This window comes from Mytilus californianus, unplaced genomic scaffold (assembly GCF_021869535.1).
Source record: "Mytilus californianus isolate M0D057914Y unplaced genomic scaffold, xbMytCali1.0.p SCAF_30, whole genome shotgun sequence".
Taxonomy (NCBI): domain Eukaryota; kingdom Metazoa; phylum Mollusca; class Bivalvia; order Mytilida; family Mytilidae; genus Mytilus; species Mytilus californianus.
This window is the reverse complement of record NW_026262680.1, coordinates 2,372,652-2,382,060: the sequence shown is the minus strand read 5'-3', so window position 1 is coordinate 2,382,060 and position 9,409 is coordinate 2,372,652.

Genomic DNA, 9,409 nt, shown 5'->3' with positions numbered 1-9,409 from the left:
AACAATCTACCAGGAGTGGGAGGGGCGTACTTAGTTGAGGAAATGGCGAACGGACGGATTTAGAAAGAAAAAACAACATTATTTTGCATTTCTCAAATTCGGAATTTTATCATTTTTGTCATTGAATTCTAAAGAGAGGACGTCGTTTGTAGCATGTATAACTCAAACGTGTTTCTTATATCAGTGTAATTGAAGGTCACCTAATTGTCATTTATTTCACCATACAAATCATTTTATAATTAGTTACATCTGGCTTCAGTGCACAAAGATGACATATTTGTTTGAGAATGTTGTGAAGATCCATTATGATGCACTTGTCTACTTAATTCATAGGTACCTTCAACACACCACTTGATTATTGTTTGTAAATAGTTTCTTTGATATGTAAACCTACTTAAAGTGAAATACTGAATTTCACATGTTTTTCTCAGTTAGAATTAAGATAAAGTCTTACTTAATGTTAAAGTTTTATCAGAAATCAGTGAATATCAAACCGTCATGAAAATTAACGGAAGCTTTTTTATAATGAGAAGGCAGTAATTCGAAATTATTTGTATAACGTTTTCTTATATGTTCTGAATAGAATGACTTATATTTTCCTTTAAACATTGTGTTAAATCTTGTAAATTTATTAAACTTTACTGGAATGTAACAAAACTTGGACAGATACTTCTTAATGATTAAAAAATAACATCTGAAAAAAAAACAAATCTATTTTCGTTCTTTCTAAATTGATGAAGGGACATGTACGTATTTGTGTGGCGGTCAACATGACACTTTTACAATGACAGCAACAATTCCAGTACCCTTTACGACATTGTAATTACCTACCATGAGCGATACGATATTGCAGAATCTTCTAAAACCGTTCGAAGCACTTCAGATTACCTGGCTGCGCTATTTGGTTGGATTCTAGTTGCTTAGTTTTTATTTTTCCGTGGAATGTCATTTTATCTTTTTGTCTTTTTTGTCTTATGGTTTTGAATTATTTCTTTGGATTTTTCTGCCTATTTCTTAGTCAGATTCCTAAGAGGCTGAGCATAAAAAAAACACTATTCTAACATTATGTTAGTTTACACTATCGAAAATATGAACTGAAAGAATAGCTAGAATAAATCGTAGCGTTATCTTTAACCGACCATAGCGACTATGGTACTCTCTAAAGGTGTAATACCACCATTGATTTTCCCCTATTAGTCTTTGTTAAATTTGCACTTTTCAAAAAATTGTGCAGAATTTATCTTTGTTCCAAATAAAGAAATACTTGGCAAGAGTAAAGTTTTATCCTGTCCAGTACTATAGAAAAAATTTCACATAACATTTCATTGCATATAAGAAAATAACCATCACTGGAAGTTAGCCAATCAAATGTTCCCCCCTTTTTAACCTGTGTACAAGCTTTAGTAACCATGTAACCTCAAGTTTCCAAAATATCCTATAGAAACCTCAAATAAAAAAATAATGGTGCTTTGAAATACCCAAGATATATGTTTATGACCCAGAAATGTTTTACTGCAATGAAATGTAGGATCAATTACCTACAACTGTCAAATTCAAGGGAATATTTTTTTCGACCTATTTTCGTATGCACCCGGATGTGATGTACTATGATTTGGTGGTATTACACCTAAAAACTAGACCCATTAGGGGTTCATCAGAAAGATTTGTACTCAGCTTGCTGAAAATAAGAGATAAATATTTCCTTTTGGTGCTATTTGAAAGGTTTCGGTTTGAAGGGCTATCTTGTATAATACATAAAATGACAGACGGTGTCCACAAATATATTGGTAAATACAATAGATCACACCAGCAACCGACTCATCCAAGAAAGAAGACGAACAAACAACAACAAACAACAAATGGCCAAGATAGCCTGTGTTGTGGTGTTAAACCAGTATTACGTGTACATTCGCCCCATCCTCCTATCGTTATAACTATATAAAATAAAGGCCGGAGATGTGGTACAATTGCCAATGAGACAGTTTTCCATTAAGACCAAAGAAAAGCATTGAAACAATTACATATCATGTATAGCATGGAGTCCACAAATGTCGTTTGCTTTTACAATTTTGTCTGTCTTTCTTACACGCTTTCAAAATTTGTTTTGTACTGATTATTTCATCACAATATTATTTAAATTATACACTTGGGTAAAAAAAAATATCTTCGTTACTTTGACCATAACTTAAGTTAAATGTACTTTGAGATAAATGATGTTGTGAACGTATATTTTATCCTCCTTACAGAAGTTCCACTTGAAACTTTGATAAAACAATACTGTAAAATTACTTCCAGTTTTTTTTATAAATTTGAACTTATGCAAAAATATGTTTAAACCAAACTAAAACCAAAGGTCTCATCCGAAGTTAAACAAAACAGTGCTGAAATGCATTGGCAAATGTCATACAAGACTCTCATACAACTAACCAAATACGTTTAAGTAGAAGTATAATGGGTGAATACGTATAAAACTACATAAGTGATAAATAACGTGAATGTGTGACAAGCCAAGCCAAGCCAAACAAAAAACAAACAAAAAACAAAAACAAAAAAGAAAAATAAATGAAGAAAAAAAAACCAACATAGTAACTGAAAAGTATCACACTTTTCTTATATTTACCGAATATTGTTCTAATCAACCTGTCATATAATCATGCGGTTGTTTTTTTTATTATTATATAACTAAACAATTCATACAAAACGTAAGACGTTAGTTTCCAATAACTCAATTGTTTAAACTCCATTTGTTTATATGTAAATAACGGGGGCAATCATTCGAGAAATTAAGAAATTAATTCGTGCATCTATTATTGCCAATCACTAATACCCGGTAAAAATGAGATTTAAATCTTATAAGCTGATAACTAAGACACAAACCACTGCACCAAATCATGTGTCAATCATTCATCCGTATGAAAACGTTGCTGTGTTATTAACCTACTTCCTAATCACATGACACCCTTAGATAATTTATTATCTTTCCCTGTTACATATATTCACCTGTATGTGTTAGTTTGTTTGTACAATCGTAACATGGCGCAAGCAGCTTCAAAGACGTGTGAAATCTGTGTAAGTGCACCTGGTTCATGCTATTGTTTAGAATGTGAACAGTGTTTTTGTGAAAATTGTAAAGTATTACATTCAAGACAGAAAATGTCTGCAAATCATGAGTTTACGAAAGCTTCGGATTTCATCCCGGAAGTGAAATCAAAGTGCACTGATCACAATGAAGTATTTTCTTTCGTTTGCATAGCTTGTGATGTTCCTGTTTGTGTAGGTTGTGTAACCGAGAACCACAATGGACATAAACTATCTCAACTCAAAGACACCATTGCACAGCTAAAAACCAAAATCGAACAAGAAATGTTAACGAAGTTAAATAAAACGAGCGGAAACGTGTCCAAGTTGGAACAAAACATTTCATTATTTAATGTTCAAGTCGAAACTGTTATAAGATCAATAACTGAAGAAGGTAACAAAATAAAATCCATGGTTGACCAGTATACTGTTAACAAAATCGCGTCCATTCAGGAAGAGGCACGAAAAGAGAGCGAACGATTATCAGTCATACTTTCCGACCATAAAACTGCTCTTAATAAAGTATACGCTTTAGATAGCAGGAAAAAAAGTTTCGGCGACCAAAGTAGGAATGATGGAACATTGATAAAGATGTTGAAAAGCCTGAAGAACGATATCGATAAACTGGAGGTTTTCCTCCTTCCGGACTTTCCATCAGCTACTTACACCCCAAAGGTAGTCAACGAAATTGACATATTACAACTCCTAGGGACGTGTGAATTAGTTAAACCCAAAATTAGAAGAGATAGGAAAAGCTATTGCAGGCTTTCTCCACCAAAGTTCAAGTTAGAACTATAACCTACACATGCAGTAAATGTGGAAACCAAAAGATAGAAGACTTTAATAATCCTTGTCCTAACGGTTATTTCACTTGTTGTCAATTGTCCATGGAAAGAAATCAATAAATCGTTTTTTGAAAAATCATAAGGATTGAACAAGAACGTGATGAAAGAACACGAAAGTACTAGAGTTAATGAAATGAAATAAATTTGTTGTTGTGAATCATGCATAATATGAGGGTCTGATTTTAACAGAGATTAAGTCGAGTATACAGGCAACAATCATGGATACTTCCCTTCTGCATGTTCTGCAAATAAAAGGATGATGGATAAATTGTGATTAACGTTAAGTGATAATTATGACACGCATATCAGGAAGAGAACATGTTAATGTGATATGAATATGAACACGCTTCGTATAGTAGCAGATTAGACTTTGTAGCCTCCCTTGAACAAGATCATTATTTAACGTTTACTGATAGTTGTTTGATTACATGTTAAATCGTTACATAATTACAAAAATGAAATAGAGGATAATATATATATATATTTCTATAAAAGAAATTTATTCATATTTAGTTTATCTTATCTATCTTGTCTTGAAAAGTTTAGAATTATTTTGACATAATTTAGAAATATGAATAGTATTTAGCTACCCTTTTATAATTGTTATCAAAAAATTTAAATACACTTTAGAACATTAAACATGTTATAATACTTACCTTTATTAAAAATTGTGCTGTGCTCACAGTGAGATGCATCAGAAATTTTTGAAAAACCATTTTTAATAGAAAATCTACTTGTGCAAGAAACTACAGGTGTCATTGCATTTAATATTTAATTATTGTTTTAATGATATATGACATTATGCATTTAGCCATTGGTTTGTGAATATTCTTGTGTTATAAAATTCTTGTATATGAAATGTTGAATATTTAGATAAAGATAAAAACAAATTTAGGAAAGCTGAGGTAATCCAAATTTAGGTTAGTACATCTATCACATACGTACTGTTACTCTTGCTGTTAATTGCTTCATTTCTATTAATTAAAACTTTGTATTCTAAAAGTTGTGATTATAGATAATAATGTATTTATAGTTTATACTGTTTTAATTGTATTTACTTATTATTTAACGTTATACATTGGGTATCCATCGTCATTCAGCCAATAAGGTAGACTAAATATAAGCTGTTGTCATCACCGCCGCGTCCCAAGCAGAATTGATTCTGCTACAGTATATTAAAGCGATACATCTAACTAGGCAGCATGTGCGCTTGGGACATATAGACCCCCCATTTCCATTTATTCTGGTAAAATATTTGTCAATATTAAGTTACTCATTCAACGTATGGGATTGAGTCTGTACACAAATACTAATTGCACGACGAAGTTGCGTTGCCTGAGCATGAGTCAGAAAACGTCAAATAAAAAAAAACAAGTTGGGAAACTATAGCAGATCATGTTATTGAATAACTTACATATATAAGAAAGAAAAAAAAAAGGTTCCATGGGTCAAGTATCTCTGAGTGCTACTTCACATGGTAATAGTCTGCACGAAGATATATCACCCTCCTGGAAACGCATACGTTATTCTGACTTCGCACTATGATCTATACTTTGCTCTTGCCACTCACTGCCGCGTTTATGATGGAGAATCTGCTAATAACAATAAACTCAAGTGTTTAGTTTCAAGCGGCAGGACATACAATCTACAAAAACCCCTGCAGTCGAAGCGAACAAGATAACACGGGATGTACTTAGACGAGGATATGGCAAACGGACACCTAACTAAAACTGTCAAAGCAATTTTGCAAGTTTTAAAAAGAGAAAACAACATTATTTTGCATTTATCAATGGAATTGTACCATTTTTGTCATTGAATCATAAACAGTGGACGTCGTTTGTATCGTGTATAACTCAAACCGTTTTCTAACATCAGTGTATTGTAGATCACTTAATTGTCATTTATTGCACCAAACAAATCTTTATATAATTAGTTATATCTGGCTTCATTGTTATAAAGATGACATATTTGTTGGAGAATTTTATTAACTATCACGTGAACATCCATTATCATACGCATTTCTGCTTTATTTATAGGTACCGTCAACACACCACTTGATTATTGTTCAGATGTAAGCCTACTTAAATTGAAATACTAATTTTCACATGTTTTTCTCGAAATCAGAATTAGGACAAAGTCTTACTAGATGTTAAAGTTTTTATCAGGAATCAATAACTATCAAATCTTCTTGGAATTGAACGAAACTTGGAATGAAGCTTTGTTATGATGAGAAGACAGTATTTCGAAATTATTTGCATTACATTTTCTTATACGTTCTGGATAGATGGACTTATTTTTTCAATTCACATTTTGTTAAATCTGGTGTTGTTTTTTTTAGACATCAATAATTTTGTTAAATCTTATTGGAATATAACAAAATAACAAAACTTGGACAGATACTTCTTTATGAGCAAGAAATACCATCTAAAGAAAAAAAGATCTACTTTAATTTGTTATTTCTCCACAATTGATAAATGGACATAGAAGTATGTTTTGGCAGTCAATATGACACTTTTGAACTGACAGCAACAATTCCAGAACCCTCGACATTTTGTTTACTTACCAATTTTATTTTATCTGATAACCCTTTCGAAGCACATATGATCACCTACGGTATTTGGTTGGTGCCTAATTGCTTAGTTTTCAATTTTCCGTGGAATATTATTTTTCCATTTCGTCTTGTTTGTTTTCGGCCATGATATTTATAAGTCCCTAAAAACCTGAGCATAAAAACAGTCTTCTAACATTATGTCCGTTTACACCTTCCAAATTTGAGTTAAAAACAGGTGGAATAAATCGCAGCGTTATTTTCAACCGACTACAGCCACTATGATCCTATCTAAAACTAGATCCATCAACGGTTTATAAATAAAGGCAACAGTGGTATACCGCTGTTCAAAAGTCATAAATCGATTGAGAAAAAAAAACAGGGTTACAAACTAAAACCGAGTGAAACACATCAACTATAAGAGGAAAACAATGGAACAACAGAAATACTGAAGTGCAACAAAAACAAACGTCAACATACATAGAAACGGACTATTTGATAACAACTGCAATATTCCTGACTTGGTGCAGGACATTTTAAGAAAAAATGGTGGGTTGAACCTGGTTTTATGGCTAGCCAAACCTTCCGCTTATATGGCAATGTTAAAAAATATAAGATAGATTTGAAAATCAGAGATTAATATTTCCTTTTGGTGCTATTTGAAAAATTTGTAATGGACCATCTTGTATAATGCATTAAATATTATATTGGTAATTCAACAGACCACACCAGAAACTGACTCAATAAATGTGTATGAATGCAAATAAAATATGTTTAAACTAAACTAAACTAAAACTTTGGTTCCCGTCCGAAGTTTAAAATGGAAAAAACATAGTTCTGAGTGCATTCACAAATGTCAAGTAATTAAACAAATAAGTTTGAGAATAAGTGTAACCGAAAAATATACGTTAATAATATTTAACGTGAATGTCTGACAAGCAAAAAACAAAAAGCAAAAAAAAAAATAAGATACGCTATGTTATCAAAAAATTATTCATCCATATTAATTGAGCCGTATTCACAATATTCCAATATTATACAGAATATTGTTCTAAATGACGTAAGACGTTAGATTTCCAGCATCTTATTTGCCTCTCACTTGAATTGTTTATTTTTAAATAACGGGGGCAATCATTCGAGAAATACAGAAATTAATGCGTCCATTCATTATTGCGAATCACCGATTTCTGATAAATATGCGAGATCTAATGAATACGATTGCAACAAAAACTTGTGAAGGAAAATAACTACTGAATTTATGAATGCATTTTTTGCATTAATAAAATCATTGCAATACTTTCTGAATTTACAGTATTTAATCACATAATCTGATAACTACGTCACGAACAACTGCACCAATTCACGCGCTAAACATTCCTCAGTATGACAACGTTGCTGTGATATTAACCTACTTCATTATCACAAGACACCACCGAATAATCTATTATCTTCCTCTATCACCATATATTCACCTATTTGTGTTAGTTTGTTGGTATAATCGTAACATGGCGCAAGTAGCTTCAACGACGTGTGAAATCTGTGTAAGTGCACCCGGTTCATGCTATTGCTTAGATTGCAAACAGTATTATTGCGAAAATTGTAAAATATTACATTCAAGACAAAAACTATCCACCAATCACGAATTTAAGAAAGCTTGGGATTTCATATCGAAAGTAGAATCAAAATGCACTGATCACAATGAGGTATTATCTTGTGATGTTCCAGTATGTGGATCAGGCATGAGGCGATTTACATTGCAATGTAATGATTATATTACAATTACTTTGACAAAACCATGCATTAAATTACAATTACAATTACATGCATTTGTCAAAGTAATGAATTGAATTACAATTACATTTGCAAAGTAATGCATTGAATTACACATCACATTTGTAAATTTTATTATCAAGTGAAAAGAAAAATCAAACATTTTTTAAACAACATGAAGTCACAAAAGATTCTAGCATATGCAGTAACTGTTCCATGTATTGAATTTAAGCATACATGTAAAAAGTCTATTCAATAAGACTATTACATTTTAACATCATAAGGGTTTCGAAGGTTTCATCCTTCGTGTGCATTCTATGTTTCAAGGTATACATCTCTCTGTTTTCTCTAGAAAGAAATTACAGAGATGAAGTTTAATACTTATTTTAACTTAATGTTAACTTTACTTTTATAAATATACATTTGTTTTTTTTTTAATTTCAATCAAAGTATTTACTGAGAATTTCTTTCCTAGTTATAAAATAAACATAGAGCTTAATTTATGACCAAAATGTCAAAATGGTGAAAAGATTGATTGTAAAACAAACTAATTAGTGTTTTATGAAAATGTTCAATTATCTGTTCTTAAATCATGATCTTTTGAGAACAATGGAACACTTTTACAGTAATGCTTTTCAAATATCAATCTTTTTATACAGGAAAATGTTTGAAATAAAATGAAATAAAAAAAGGAACTCAATCTGATATACAGTGTTGTGTTATTTATTTAGAATTGTAATTTGGTCATTCTAGTATTTATACCAATTTTTTTTCAAGTTCTACCTGGGGCAAGGCTTAATCTCCAAATTCCCTCTGGTGATTTATGTAAAGTGTGAAAAATACATATTAATTAGAAAATCAATATTCAAATGATTATGTTCTTAGTTAATCAAGAAATCTTAAATACTGCTTTAGTTAAATCTTCAACAATCTGTTAAAGATATATAGCATGTGAAAAAAGTAATGCCATGTAATGCAATGTAATGCTTGAAATTACACAACTTTTTGCTAAAGTAATGCATTAAATTACAATTACATGTAATGCAAAAATTGCAGCATTACACATTACAAGCAATTACTTGGAAAAATGTAATGCATTACCATGCATTACAATTACAAATTTGCATTACCCCATGCCTGCCACATACAGATCAAGTTCGAATTTAGG